The sequence below is a fragment of the Vicugna pacos genome, chromosome 4 (assembly GCF_048564905.1).
Source record: "Vicugna pacos chromosome 4, VicPac4, whole genome shotgun sequence".
Classification (NCBI taxonomy): Eukaryota; Metazoa; Chordata; class Mammalia; order Artiodactyla; family Camelidae; genus Vicugna; species Vicugna pacos.
The window spans coordinates 9,723,356-9,738,342 of record NC_132990.1 but is presented as its reverse complement, the minus strand read 5'-3'; the positions used below and the strand labels follow the sequence as shown (position 1 = coordinate 9,738,342).

At 40.9% G+C, this 14,987-nt stretch overlaps 1 long non-coding RNA gene across 1 annotated transcript in view; it reads right to left on the bottom strand.

Moving 5' to 3' along the window:
- Window positions 1-8,612, bottom strand: part of LOC116279973 (uncharacterized) — a 183,998-nt gene extending 175,386 nt beyond the window's left edge. Inside the window, exons 1-3 of the long non-coding RNA XR_012071877.1 lie at window positions 8,547-8,612; window positions 5,426-5,525; window positions 3,893-4,213 (exon numbers count right to left, since the gene is read on the bottom strand). This is a non-coding gene — a long non-coding RNA (uncharacterized lncRNA). The remainder of the gene's footprint in view (window positions 1-3,892; window positions 4,214-5,425; window positions 5,526-8,546) is intronic.
- Between the last annotated feature and the right edge of the window lie 6,375 nt (window positions 8,613-14,987).

Genomic DNA, 14,987 nt, shown 5'->3' with positions numbered 1-14,987 from the left:
TTGACACAACATTGTAAAATTATTATAAATCAATAAAAAAATTTTTTAAAAATGCTTTCCCCAGATACTCATATTCCTGTTAAGTTTTCATTGTGGTGCTATATAATCATATCTGAGTGTTTCCTTCTGGTACATCTAAAAGTTTCATTTTTCATATTGAAAATTTAAAGCTGACCCCAAATTAATTTTGGTTAAAAGTGTGAACTATGGGTCTAATGTTATTTCCGCCAAATGGTTAGACAGTCGTCCTGTATATTCAAACAATCTCTGGTTTCCTCACTTATTTGAAATTCCATTTTTATCAAATACTAAATTATTGCATATACTTTGGCCCATTTCAGGAATATCTACTTACCTTCCTGTCTCTTTTCTCACCACTGCTACCTCCCACCTCCACCCTCATCTCTAAGCTCTGGTCATATTTAATGAATCCACAATCCCAGGCTGACCATCCTCTCTTACATCTTCCACACATTGTTCCTTCTCTTTAGAATGACCTCTCTTCTCCCCTTCTCCTGGCAAACTTCCACTCTTCGTCAGCTCACCTCCACTGGGAACCTCCCATGGACCATTCCGCATGCCTAGTCTGGACCAGATGCTACCCCTAGTCACCTGACACTCCCCTAGGACTTGTATCAACTTTTCTGTAACTCCGATTATTGTCTTTCCCACCAAGCCAAAGGAATATTTCTTATTTATTTTTGTAATCCTTATTGTCCAACACAGTGTTTGTTATATAAATTTATTAGACCTAGCAAGTGCCTGCTACTTGCCTGTAGCTACACTCTTTTGATGCTAAACAGGACTTTCTGTCATCATCTCCAGTCAGGTCTCCCTGGGTACCAGTGGGTGAGCCTGGTTCAAAATTCTGTTCCCTCTAGTCATCCTTCCATTCCCATTCATGCCATAAGGTATAACACAAATCTTCTTCCAGGAAAATGCATTCAGGTGGCAACAGATCCTTAGGAACACTGATGGAAAGAAGGCTTGGTTGTAGGATTTCAATAGTTGTGTCTCCTACCACTCAAATGCCTGCCCCTTACTGGAAACCCCAGATGAGAGGAATGTCACCAGTGAGCAGAACATCCATCAAGCTTCCCTTTGGGCAAGGGTTCTGTCACAACAACCACATCTGGCACTTCAATGCAGACTCCAACAAATCTGCAGATGTTTGAATGATCTAATTTCCTGGGAAAAATCAATCATACAGACCAGAAAGGATCTTTCTGGAACATGACCTCCTAATTCCCACTTTAAAATTTGGCCTAGTCTTTCTGACCCATAAAGGAACAAATATCCTCTTGGGTTTAGTGTTGTGCACAAATAAAGCTTGCACATCCACCTATTGTGATGCAGCATAAAGGATTAAGAAAAAAATACATATCGTCATCACAATTCATTCTGGGCCAGGCACTTTACCCCCAGTATCTCTAATTGGCACAAAAACCCTGCCTGGTAGCTACGGTTACCTCCATTCTGAATGAGGAAACTGAGGCTCAGAGGGGCGAAATACCTTGGCCAAGTTCCCCCATAGACAAGAGAGCCAGGTTGATCCTAAAACTGACTTTGCCTAATCCTGAAATTCATTCAAGGTTTTTTTAAAAACACTGCCATAATGTATTCCAATATAAAATACAAAGAGAAAAGATCTCACACTGAGAAAAGTTTTATTTTTCTCAAAAACATTGTTGCTTTGGAAACAAAAGGCAATTTTCACAAGCCACGTAGTCATAGATTTTTCAGAGTCTTTCCACACCAGCCTCTCATATGCTTATTTCTCTTTAAGTTGGAGTCCCCCACTCCTGGAGAGGGAAAAGGTTTTCCCCCAATCCCAGGCGTGCAGCTGGCTTTTCCGCGTGGTTAGTTACTACATCTGCACCATCAGCACGGAGGCACAGGTGCTGTTTTGCATAAAACAAGGATTGACTTGCAGATTATCCATGGGGAGTTTTCTAGGCATAACATTTTTCTTCAATCAAAATTCCACCATCTCTTCAGCCTAAAGCTTGCTTCCCCAATCATCAATCCTTGGATTAGACCACAAACAAGACATCCTCCGAGGATAGCACAGAACATTACTTTTCAAAACTGATGCTCAGAGGAATCCTGCTTGTTGTACCGCAGATGAACGGCCTTCTGCCCGCTCTCCCCTCTGCTAGGAGGACTGGACGGAAGGCTCTGGTCTCTCCTACCCACAATTCACTTCCCACTGAGGGAGTGGACCATGTGATGGGTGAGAGTTCACACTCACTGTGCCACAATGACGTACGGTGAACACCATCACCGTACTAAAGGCTGCCTCTTCCATTTCTGCTCCATATGACGAGCACCCCGGGCTGTCCTTCCTAAGTGGGGCAGGCTTGCCATTCTTCTTGTTCAACCTATGACAGGTGGGTGTGGCAGGCCTCGAGTCCTGGCACGTGGGTGGAACACTGCAGGCCCAGTTTCTCACTTGCTCACCCTTTCATGGGGCTGAGCGTGTGAATCTAATGTCTTAGATCTGGGCTGGGTGGTGGAAGCACGTACTTCAGCTTCACATCAGAGTCAGGTTCTCTAATCCAGCTTTTACCAAAGCTTACTTTGGGTATCAGGAGCTTGTCTATCTATGAAAAAAGTGGTACTTTCCTGTCTGACTATTATTCCTTATGTGTGCCCCCCATTGGTCAGAATCAGAAAGAGAAAGAGAGGTGAACTGCATCCCAAATATCTAACAACTCTTGGAAACCAGGTTCTGAAAATACTCTCTATCAACATTAGAACACCACCAGGTCAAGGGCACATGAGGAAACCCATCCTGACAGTAAGATGAGATATTCAAAATATCCGAAGTATAGCATATTAAAAGAATAACATTTCTTCCCTGCTTCATTATCCACGATACGTTTTTTATATACACAGAGGTGCATTGGTTTGCTGACTCTGGAAAGCCACAGAGCCCTTTGAAAAGGTGAAGAATTAGGAGTCTAACTGCAGGCTGCCAGGTACTGTGAGCTACTGTGTACCTTAAAGACTAGTTTCAGTATCAGGGCTATTTTGCAAAATTCAACCCAACCTAGTATCTCCTAACCAATATAAACTGCTGCCAGCCCAGTGTCTCCCCATTCATTCCATATCTTTTTTTTTTTTTTATCTGAAGAGGGAATGAAGACTAACATATTGCCCCATTAGCCTTGGGAATAAGAAAAGAGGGAAAAAATGCAATGTGCCTACTCTCCTTCCTCTCCTGAATCTAAAGTCAACTGCATGGAGCAGGGACGAGTGGTGGGAAGTAGAAAGAAGCTGAATCACTGGTGGGAAAGGCAATCATGATTACTGCAAGTAGTTAATCTTCTAGCATAAACTGTCACAAAATAAGGCCTTAGATTTTTTTTTTTCTTTAATGAAGGCCTTTTTTTGTGGGGTCGGGTGGGAATAGCCCAGTGGTAGAGGGCATGTTTAGCATGCACGAGGTCCTGGGTTCAATCCCCAGTACCTCCATTAAGAAAAAAAAAAAAGAAGACTTTTTAAATAAGAAAAAACTATTATACTTTTGCTGCAAACAACACTCAAGTTCTCTAAATATTTATGATATTAATTCTATCAAGCTCTATTACACTGGTCACTGCCCTAGTCTTCTAGCCCTTAATGTATCCTGATTTATCCTTTGCCATGAAGGGTTAAATATATAATAAAATATAATACGAATCAACAAAAAGTAAGAAAGCCTATTAGATTTGTATTTGTGTGCCAGCTCTGAGAGATGATTTTTAACAACTAACTGAAGCATTGTGTTAAGGATTCTGAGGCTCATCCAGGCTCAGTGGAAAAGGTGTTAGTAAGAAGGTCCATGGATGTGAGCAAGGCCCGTGGGCATTGCACATACTTTCCATCCTTGATAGAAAGAGAATCTTACCTTTGAGTTCACAGGGCCAATTTGAAAGGATGCAGGTAGGAAGGTCCAGTGTCACAATAATACATAAGAAGAAGGTGTGGAGTTTGCATTGACTACAAGCTCAGTATGAGCCAGCAACCTGAAGGCACTGACGGGAGGCTGATGATCTCTAGGGTGGCATGGGTGGGGGCGTGCTGTCCAAAGGTAGGAAGGTGTATTCTGCTCTGTTCTGGCAGGATCATGGCAGCAGTGGTGGGTCCCATTCCAGATGTCACACATGGGAAGAAATGTTAGTCAACATTTAGGCTAGAGAGCAGTACACTCCATAAAGGGCTTTGGAACCTGTGTTTTATGAGAAAAAATGAGGCTGAAAATCCTGCTGAAAAGAAAACTTAAGGACGTTCTGATACTCACCCTTCCCAAAAATCTAGCATGCTGCTGCCCTCAAAGTGGACTACCACTAATTTATCTAATCAGGAGACCCCCATGAGCTCTCTGGCATGCCTACCTGCCTCCCACTACCGTGGTGTGCCTGCTGCACCCAGATGTTAAGCTAGTAAGCTGCAATCAATTAGCAATTATAATTAAAGCTGAACGTAATTAACAACATAATAGTGAGATATTTTTGTTTAATTTCCTGAAGTTGGAAGACTATGACGCTCCTGACAGGAGATAATAAATACAAATAAAGCTCCTTAATTCAGATGAGCATTTGAGTCACATCCAAATAATTGTTCATCAAGTCATTGTTATCAAATGGAAATTCACTGGCCCACACAAATGTAGATAATTATCTTAATTAATGATCTTGTGGCCCATTACCAACAGACTTAGATGTCCCTGCTGTCTTTAAATGCTTAAAAATTAGCGGATGACTGCACAACAATTCGAATATACCTAATGCCACTGAACTATATACTTTAAAAAGGTTAGAATGGTAAATTTTATGCTGTGTATATTTTACCTCAATAAAAATTCTTTTTAAAAAACCATAGTGTAGTGATAAAAGTATAGGCTGTTGAGTCAGTCAGAAAGGAGCATAAATTCTGGCTGGGCCACTTCCTGGCTCTGTGACCTCTAGCAAGTTGATAAACCTCTCTGAATCCCAGTTTCTTCCTCTACAAAATCAAGTAATAATGCCTACCCATCAAATGAGGTAGGTAGTTGGAGGTAAGGAGTAGAAACGATGCATAGAAAGCATTTAGTGGGTGACACGGCGCTGAGGATGGATTAGGCCCAGCACAAGGACCAAGACGTGGAAGACCAAGTGACATTCAGGATAAGGAAGATGTGCTACCTGAGAGCTGTCTGACAGTGGAGAGGCACCACAAGTCTGTAGCCCTGCAAAACCACAGCCCTGAAAATCATAGCTATGGTGAAACAAAAACCCAAGAAGCAGAGGTTAAAAAGCAATAGTTCACTCTCCAAGTTTAAGGCTCCTAATCCATTTCATAGGATGAAGGGGCCACTGTTAACAGTAGACAACCATTGCACAGCTCAGGCTTCCCAGCAGGGGTCATTCCTCTAGACCACCAATCCCATGCTTCCACTTACCTTGCTTGCTTCACTTCCCTAAGGATCACCTTGGAGAGAGTTAATGTCATCTTGATCCTCCTTATGGATAGTAGAATGGTGGGATACAGTCCTCCCATTACTGTAATATGAAAAGCCACTTAGACTCTTATTTGTATGAGATCAGAACTGTGTTCCCTCCTCATCCATGGGTAAAGCTGAATCAGCATCCTCCCAAGAAAAGGTGGTTTGATGGGGACATCAATTTGCTTAAGAATGTGGAAGACGCTCAGTTGGGGCAGGGGCGGGGGCTTAGGAAGTCAAAGCAGCTACCAACTATATTGACATGCTGTAGCCCTTCTCACTGAGAACCTGACCTATAGGTCCTAGTTGGTCGTTTCCAGCCTCGGAGAGGAGTAAGAGGTGAGGAGGCAGAGGCAGAGATTACCACTTTAGTACACAGTTTGGATAACATTTCCTAAAGTGTTTTCCCAGCTTCCCCAGGCACTGCCTTCTCAGAGCTCCCACAGAATTGTACAACCCTCTCTTAACGCCTTATTTTGGTATCTAGGTCTTAAATCCAGGTCTCTAGATAACATGATAGGAAATACCATGTCTTGTTCATATTCCCTGCACCTTCCAGAAGCCAAGTGCAGACTAAGCTTTCAGTGTAAGGTTGTTGAGTAAATTGGATAGAGAGCTGGGGAGAAGGTCAAAGAAAGGAAGGTAGGAAAGGAGAAGGGAACTACTGCTGGGCACTGACTCCTTGCTTTACACACTTTCTCTCGGGTGATGCTTCATCCTAATAAGGCCCCAACCAGGATAGGCACTATAATTATTTTCTTTGAACAGAGCAGTGAAGTAAAGTAACTTGCCCAGAGATATCCATTAGTGAGTGAGAAGTCAAGATTCAATCCATATTCGCCTGTTCTAACAGCCCATGCTATTTTCCCTAAGAAAATACAACTTAGCCCCTTTCCTGGTTCTGTGGCTCTGCTTCATCTCCACTCCGCATGACTCCCTTCCTAACTTTAAAGCATCGCCAACAAGCCAGAGACCCATTAGTTTTACTATAATTCTCCCAAGGATCTATGCCTAAGGAACATTTCTGTGTTCCTCAAGTAGGAACTATTTCAAAGAATGGATTAATAAACATTAGCTAGGTGCTACTTGCACTCTCAAAAAAGTGATGGATACTTTTGCTATGAAACATGGTAGGGAATAAATTACCACTATGCTTTATTAACACAGCTCTAAATAACATGAACCTAGAATGCTTGCATGAAAATTGTGATAAAGATAGAATTTGAATTGGAATCACCAAATGAATAGATTTTATCCTCCTCAGTGACTCCAAATATTTTTAAATTATTCTACTTTGCAGTCTGCAGAGCATTTTAATACTTACTCATCTAATGGGATCTTCCTAGAAGGATCAAATGAGTAAGATATTTTCATCTTTTAATGTAGACAAATCTATCAATATTTTCCTTTTGAGTTTACCCATTGCTTTTTGAGTTTATCCAAAGCTTGTAAACACCTTTCTAAAATTTTATTTTCCTTTCATTTTTTTATAATGCATTATTTAAACCACCTAAAACTAACTTAGGAAATAGAGTGAGATGAGAATAAGCTTTTATTTTTCCCATATAACTAATCTATTGTTCAGCACAATTTATTGAATAATCTTTCCTCTGTTGGGGAAGAAGAAATTGATCTCTACCCTTCTAAATTCTTTTGGTAAGGTGGGAAGGGACAGACTGGGATTTCAAAATTGTAGAATAGATAAACAAGATTATACTGTATAGCACAGGGAAATATACACAAAATCTTATGGTAGCTCACAGAGAAAAAAAATGTGACAATGAGTGTGTATATGTCCATGTATGACTGAAAAATTGTGCTGAACACTGGAATTTGACACAACATTGTAAAATGATTATAAATCAATAAAAAATGTTTTAAAAAAGTAAATTCTTTTGGTTGTTCTAAGAATTAAATTGACATGAGGGAGTAACAGGAGAAAATCAAACAAAAGTTCAATAACATGTATACATGGGAGAGTCTCAGGAAAACTGAGTCACTCGCCAAAATGGCCAAAACCCTCACCTTAAATACCATCACCAGCTAAAGACAAAAGAAGATATTGGAGGTGGTGGTTTGGGACTTCAAAGAGAAAGAAGGCAATTTACATGGAGATGGAAAAGCAAATGTTTGGGTAAACAAATGTTTGCTGGGCCATGTGGAGACAAAGAGACACAGAGAGGAATTTTAACAAACAGACTTTGCTAGGTTCCTCCCTGTCCACACACCTAATTCATTCTATAGTTATCCATGGTGATAGCTCTTTCCTGGAACAGGTCCTCTACCTACATTCTTTTAGGGAGTTTCAGGGAAGGTCAAAGGCTCTTCCTGAGTCTTTTAGACCTTGATTGTTTTCAGCCTGAAATAAGCCACATGCCAACGAAACATTCTGCAGTGGCAAATTTTGCTCCCCTATACATCCTTTGCTGATATTTGAGTTTTGTCATGCATTTGTTTCATGTGTATCGTTTTACCCATTTCAAACTTATCTATTCTATTCTAGATCTATTTATCAAGTCTTTTTTCAGCAACACACTCCTTTAGTTGCTTTAATTTTCCATTACTTTTTAATATCAAAGAGTGAAAATACTCCCCCTTGCTGGTATTTAAAAAAAACAAAAAGTCCCTGAACATTCTCATCTGCTGATTTTTCCAAACGGTATTGAAAATCATTTTGTTAGCATGGCCCTGAGGCTTCTGAGGCAGGGAGCAGGTAATGGGAAAACAACAAAGTATCTTCTCCCCTCTCCCCTTCTTGCTCTAGACCTGTTGGAATGGGTTGGATGGTCATAATAAGTGCTGTGCTTTCTGAGCAAATAGCACTACTTAATTACAATGCCTGTGATACCTGAAGCAGACAGTCTCAAAATTACTTAGAAATCTGAAGGGAAAAATTTATCAGAGAGGTACCTTTTAGGTGAATGGTTTCACTATAAAAACCTGACTGCCATGGTTTGGGGCAAGAGAATATTTTTAGCTAAATAGACTTCCTCCCCAATAGTAGAATATTAGCCACATACAATAGTCACCATCACAGATTTAAATCATACTAAAAACTGTCGATTTGAGTTGTATTTACCTTTTTCTCTGTTTTTTAGGTTTTCTCTTGAAGCTAGGTAGAGATACATCAAGGGCTGTCAAACAGATGTCATGAAACCATTATGACTGTTGTTTTAGTGGGAAGCTGGAAGAAAGCATACTAGGTGTTCTACTGAGTAACCTACCACCATGTGACCCAGAAATCCAGATACTTATTAAGTCAAATGTCCACTGCTTTTAATCAGCACTGGGAAAAGCTGGCTTACTAGTAATGTACTTAGAACCCAACAGACTTGGATTCTAATCCTGACTCCTTTTTATGCTATTTGAAAGCCCCGGGTGAGTTTATTTAACAGCTCTGTGCCTCAGTTTCCTCACAGATAAGGGTGGGAAAATAAAACTGACCTTGTAGGACTCAAAGACTAGGGATAATATATATAAACAGCTTGCACAATAGTTGACACAGAATAGGTCCCTAAAAAATATTAGTTATTGATGCCACCAATAATATGAGTAGTCTGCATTTCCTTATTATTTCTAGTCAAAAGCTCATCCAGAAAAAGTGAGAGGACATCAACTATGCTGAGTGGAGGTAAGATAACAGACGATTCTCCTAGTCTACAGAGTTCCTGCCTAGGAAAGCAGGTTCTTGCCTCTGGCTTGAACAGTGTCCCAGGGAGCCCACTGGCAGCCCACACTTAGCACAATAATGGGAACGTGCTCCTCACCCGCAATGAACACACACTCAGGAGCCACCTACTCGATCCCGCCTGGGTGGAGTATTGCTTCCTGGAGGAACCAAGAGCAGCCTCACACATTCTGTCCCCTGTGCCCCAGGTGGCATGGGACTCCTTGGCCACTGCTGACCCTCTGTGCAGGCTCTTCATCACGGTCCAGTGAGCCACATCTGAGTGGAAGAAACAGAGCAGCAACGTCAGTCTGTGCAACCAATGAAGGGAGCAAGCCGATCAGCAGACTCTTGCTGAACAAGAATCCTTTTTTTTTTTTTCACATTCCACTTACTATTTTATTTTTTTAACATTTTTTTATTGATTTATAATCATTTTACAATGTTGTGTCAAATTCCAGTGCAGAGCACAATTTTTCAGTTATACATGAACATATATATATTCATTGTCACATTTTTTTCTCTGTGAACCACCATAAGATCTTGTGTATATTTCCCTGTGCTATACAGTGTAATCTTGTTTATCTATTCTACAATTTTGAAATCTCTTCTATCCCTTCCCACCCTCTGCCCCCTTGGCAACCACAAGTTTGTATTCTATGTCTGTGAATCTATTTCTGTTTTGTATTTATACTTTGTTTTTTGTTTTGAGATTCCACATACGAGCGATCTCATATGGTATTTTTCTTTCTCTTTCTGGCTTACTTCACTTAGAATGACATTCTCCAGGAGCATCCATGTTGCTGCAAATGGCATTATGTTGTCGGTTTTTATGGCTGAATAGTATTCCATTGTATAAATAGACCACCTCTTCTTTATCCAGTCATCTGTCAATGGACATTTAGGCTGTTTCCATGTCTTGGCTATTGTAAATAGTGCTGTTATAAACATTGGGCTGCAGGTGTCATCCTGAAGTAGGGTTCCTTCTGGATATATGCCCAGGAGTGGCATTCCTGGGTCATATGGTAAGTCTATTCCTAGTCTTTTGAGGAATCTCCATACTGCTTTCCACAGTGGCTGCACTTTGATCCATTTTGAGTTTATTTTTGTGTATGGAGTAAGGGAGTGTTCTAGCTTCATTGTTTTACATGCTGCTGTCCAGTTTTCCCAACACCATTTGCTGAAGAGACAAGAATCCTTAATAATAGTGATTTACCATTTATGTGCCTGGCACTCTACAAGACTCTTCCTGTTTAATTATCACAATAACCCTATAAGATAGATACTGATATTGTCATTTTACAGAGGAGGAAATGAGGCTCAGAGAAATTCAAAGTAACTTCCCATAGCTGGTAAGAGTCAGACACAGGATTCCAACCCAGGTGTATACAGCTACAAAGCTCTGACTCTCCCAGAACCACGGATGAGTGCTGCATGGGCTTCAGAACCTGACTCAGAGACGCTGACCTGGAAGGAACCTTAAAGATGATACCAGTTAGTACGCTGTTGTCTCTCAGCTCCAAGCCCACCCTTCCATACTCAGCTTTGTGATGCTAGGGATGGGACCCTGCATACCCAATTTCTCCATTGCCAGCTGCTTCCTGTGAGGCTTTTCCAGTGGGGATCTAAGGGAGGGAGAGGGGGCCTGCTACTTCCTGCTTGCTTATTAGGTCAGTCTGGCTCCAGCAACTTTTCTTTTTTACCCTGGCCTCAGCAGCTCGTTCCTACAGCCAGAGATTGTTTGCAACTTCCTCAACATCAGCCATGTGGTACTACCCTCTCCTCCCTTCCTCAGAGCCCCCAGGACCTACTGGTGCTGAGATGCATGGTCCCCTTCCCCAGGCTTCTAAGTTTTAACAGTCTCAATATCTCCCCTCTGTTCCCCCCAGCTCTAGCTGCTTCCTGTTTGCCTTTCCAGCTCTCCACCACCTAGTTAAGAATTGTTGATCTTAATTTCTCTGTAAAAATAACTGGCATGGTTTCTGTCTCCTGACTGGACCCCAACATAAAGAATCATCTACTCTAATGCCTTCCAAATGAGGAAACCGAGGCCCAGAGAAGTTGTGACTTGCTTAAGTTTGCACAGTACTAGAATTTACAATAACGTTGCCACCATTTATACACTTAGAATGTGCTACAACCCAGTGAGATACTTAGACCATCATTCTTATAAAACAAATGTGGAAATTGAAGCTCAAAAGTTATGTGATTTCCCTAATGTCAACCACCTAATGAGTAACAGAGGTACAGTTTGAACTTAATTAGTCTAACTGCAAAAGCAGGGCCCTTAACCCCTATCCCATGCTCAGCGTCTTGTCTCCCTTCACCGAGGGATGCAGAGATGTAAATGTCTCTGCATCTTCACAGGCTAGTGGAGCTCCTAGTTATGATCACTTACTCTCCTAGAACTGCTCATTCTCAACACCCATAATCTTTTCTTAGCATTCTTGGCACAGAATAAAAAATCTAAACATCGTTTCATCTACTAACATTTCTTTACCCAAGTCCCCAAACCAAACAGGACGAAAACAGCTCTTTTACATCATGTCATTTGTCTCCTAAGCAATCCAGGAATCTTCAGCATGACTGATGCCCCCCCCTCACAGCCAAGCACAATGACTCTGAGTCCTGGGTCATTTACAGACAAAAACAGAGGACTACTTGGCAACAAGTAAGGAGTAAGATCAGTTAGGAAAGATGAAATTGCACTTCAAAAATACCAATAAGTCTCTCTTTATTACCTCCTGACAGGTGGAGCCCAATGAGGAACTTCCAAGGAGCTGAGGAGCTGGATTTGGGGGCCAGCCACCCCCTGGACCAGGAGCTCTGCTGATCACAGCTAAGCTTACAGTCGGTTAATCACAAAAGGAGACTGGATGCTCCCACACCGGGGATGTTGCTGGGCCGTTGTCTACTCATGACTCAACCTGGATTACGTGCAGCTCCTGTTGGGCTCAGCACTTTGTTGTAGGAAGCATCCTCAGAAGGATTCATCTTCATTCAAGCACAGCATGGAGGTTAAGGCAGGAGGAAGCCTCAGAGCATGGAGCAAGCCTTGCGACTATCCCAGGGTTGAACCTACACACAAATGCAGGAGCGGAGAACATCATAAGAACAAGTCATGGGTTTTTTCATGTGTCCTGAGCTTTGGCGGTCAGTTCCCTGAAGCCCTTGAAAGTTGTGCTGCTTTCATTCAATAACCCCTCACGGAGCACTGGCTAGATGATGGCGCACTGATAGGACTGCTTTGTTCAAGTCAATGGATGTCTGATGAGCACTTACCATGTGCAAGGCTTTACCAGAGAGGAAGGACTTATGCCTACAGGAAGCAGCCCGCTGGGCTTGTGTGTCACTCCTGCTCACTCAGAGCCCTGGTTTTCACAGTTTTCTCAGTACCCACAGCAGGAGCATCTGGTTTATCAGACAGGGCACTAGACCAGGAGCCAGAAAGTTTAAGTCTGGGCTATGTCACTCACCCTCTGTACAATTTAGGCAAGTCACTTAACCACCCCACCTGAGTGTTCTCATGTTCCAAGAGGCATCTGACCAGTTAAGATCTAACAATGGGAATCTAGGATAACTACTATTGAAATTTGGGGGAAGAATGAAAAATGTATTTTAGCCCTATTGAGTTTAACCATTATAGCAGACAAATGAAATTCCCTGATCAAGAAAGACCTGGGGACTGCACAGCAAAGGATACTGTCAACAAAATGAAAAGGCAACCTACTGAATGGGAGAAAATATTTGCAATTCATATATCTGATAGGGGTTAATATCCAAATATTTAAAGAACTCATTCAACTCAGTATCAAAAAAACCTAATTTAAAAATGGGCAGGAGATCTGAAAAGACATTCTTCCAGAGAAGACATACAGCTAGCTCATAGGTATAATGAAAAGATGCTCAATATCACTAACCATTGGGGAAATGCAAAGCAACACCACAATATCACCTCACACGTTAGAACAATTATTATCAAAAAGCCAAGAAATAACAAGGCTGGCAAGGATGTGGAGAAAAGGGAACCCTTGTGCACTGCTGGTAGCAATGTAAACTGGTACAACTACTATGGAAAACAGTATGGAGATTCCTCAAAAAACTGAAAAAAAAAAAGGACTACTAGATGATACAGCAATTGTACTTCTCAGTATTTATCCAAAGAAAATGAAAAACACTAACTCAAAAAGATATATGCTTCTCCATGTTCATGGCAGCATTACTTATAATAGGAAACAACCTAAGTGTCCATCAAGGGATGAATGAATAAAGAAGATATTATTCAGTCATAAAAAAGAATGAAACCTTGCCATCTGCAACAACTTGGCTAGACCTCAAGGGCCTTTTGCTAGGTAAAATAAGTCAGAAAGACAAATACCGTATGATCCCACTTACATGTAGAGTCTAAAACAAACAAACAAACAACAACAAAAACAAGCTCATAGATACAGGGAACAGACAGGTGGTTGCCAGAGGTGGCGGTGAAAGAGTGAAGGGGGTCAAAAGGTACAAACTTCCATTTATAAAATAATTAAGTAACAGGAATGTAATGTACAACGTGGTGACTATAGTTAATAATACTGCATTTTTTTATGTAGAATAGATAAACAAGATTGTACTGTGTAGCACAGGGAAATATATACAGGATCTTATGGTAGCTCACAGTGAAAAATAAATGTGACAATGAATATATGTATGTTCATGTGTAACTGAAAAATTGTGCTCTATCCTGGAATTTGACACAACATTGTAAAATGACTATAACTCAATAAAAAAAAAAGTTTAAAAAAATTGCATTTTTTAAAGATGCTAAGAGTAGATCTTGAAAGTTCTCATCACAAGAAAAAAAAATTTTTTGTAATTATGTAAGGTGATGGATGTTAACTAGACTTACTGTGGTGATATTTTGCAATGCATACAAATATCAAATCATTATGTTGTACACCTGAAACTAATATACTGTTATATGTCAGTTATACACCAATCAATCAATAAAGAAAAAAGAAGAAAAATTAAAAAACAGGCATATAGAAAAAAAAGGGGACATACTGCAGAGGAAATAGATATCAAAAGTCATAAGAGACATACAACTTTATGCCATTGTATTTTAAAATGATACTTTTAAGAAAATATTACTCACCAAGACTTTTTATTTTAGTTTAGTTTAGTTTAGTTTTTTGCTGGGGAGGGGAAGTAATTAGGTTTTTATTTATTTATAATGAAGGTACTGGGGACTGAACCCAGGACTTCGCGCATGCTAAGCACGCACTCTATCACTGAGCTATATGCTCCCTGCCCCCTCACCAAAACTGACTTAAGAAGAAAATTTTTTAATCTAAATAAGCCAATAACCATTAAAAAAAAAAAGACATAGGGAAGTTAAAACACAACATCATTCCTAGGAAAATGTGGCCGTGGATAGGTTTATTTTCAAGGTTCCTGCCCTTAATTTTTTTGGTATCCACTTCATTCAGTGCCCAGTCCCGACATGCAAAATAGCCCCCACCACCACACCACCCACTCCAGAATCACTGGATCTTAGCAGTGGAGGGGCCCTCAGTCCATCTCCTGCTCCCACAGTGCTCCAGTCACCAACATCCTGGTTGAGGCTTCCAGTCTTCGCTTAACTACATGCAAGGGTGAAGCTCATTGCTTGTTAGGGTGCCCCTCCATTCCTGCTCACTCTGATGAGTGAGAAACATGCAATGCAAACCCTCTTCCATATCTACTTCTCAGTGGTCCTAGTTCGGCTGCCTGAATGCACCTAACCCTCTCCTCCAGGGCAGTCTTTGACACAGTCCCTCATTCTCTTCTCCTTCATGAGAACTCCTATAAACTGCTCTGCGGTTTACA